We start from the raw sequence: 853 nt of genomic DNA on the forward strand, positions 1-853 counted from the left end.
GATACTCGTTAAAGGATTTAAAGTGTACTCATTCCGATTACGGGGCCTCGGATGAGTCCCGTATCGTTATTTTTCGTCACTACCTCCCCGTGCCGGGAGTGGGTAATTTGCGCGCCTGCTGCCTTCCTTGGATGTGGTAGCCGTTTCTCAGGCTCCCTCTCCGGAATCGAACCCTGATTCCCCGTTACCCGTTACAACCATGGTAGGCGCAGAACCTACCATCGACAGTTGATAAGGCAGACATTTGAAAGATGCGTCGCCGGTACGAGGACCGTGCGATCAGCCCAAAGTTATTCAGAGTCACCAAGGCAAACGGACCGGACGAGCCGACCGATTGGTTTTGATCTAATAAAAGCGTCCCTTCCATCTCTGGTCGGGACTCTGTTTGCATGTATTAGCTCTAGAATTACCACAGTTATCCAAGTAACGTGGGTACGATCTAAGGAACCATAACTGATTTAATGAGCCATTCGCGGTTTCACCTTAATGCGGCTTGTACTGAGACATGCATGGCTTAATCTTTGAGACAAGCATATGACTACTGGCAGGATCAACCAGGGAGCTGCGTCAACTAGAGCTGAGCAGCCGGCCGCCCGGGAGTGTGTCCCGGGGGCCCGCGCGAACACGCAAGCGTCCGCTCAATTATTCTGCAAACAGGAGGAGGCTGAGCTCCCCTGCACAACACACCTCGAAACCCTCTCAGGTCCCGGCGGCGCGCAGCGCCGTCCTAAGTACTTGGTCGGGTTCGAGAGAGGCGCAATCGCCCGGAGTTAGGCGAGTAGACGCTTTAGGTGCGACCACCCGTGCTCCCAACTGAGCTTGCCGCTGCCGACAGAGGCCCGGGAGCGTGCTG

The 853-nt window shown here is 55.1% G+C and overlaps 1 non-coding gene across 1 annotated transcript in view; it reads right to left on the bottom strand.

The window, feature by feature from the left end:
* The window catches only part of LOC126476817 (small subunit ribosomal RNA), a 1,909-nt gene extending 1,348 nt beyond the window's left edge, over positions 1 to 561 (bottom strand). The window contains exon 1 of the ribosomal RNA XR_007587257.1: positions 1 to 561. This exon is cut by the window's left edge and continues 1,348 nt beyond it. This is a non-coding gene — a ribosomal RNA (small subunit ribosomal RNA).
* Between the last annotated feature and the right edge of the window lie 292 nt (positions 562 to 853).

The sequence above is a fragment of the Schistocerca serialis genome, chromosome 4 (assembly GCF_023864345.2).
Source record: "Schistocerca serialis cubense isolate TAMUIC-IGC-003099 chromosome 4, iqSchSeri2.2, whole genome shotgun sequence".
In the NCBI taxonomy this organism is placed as follows: domain Eukaryota; kingdom Metazoa; phylum Arthropoda; class Insecta; order Orthoptera; family Acrididae; genus Schistocerca; species Schistocerca serialis.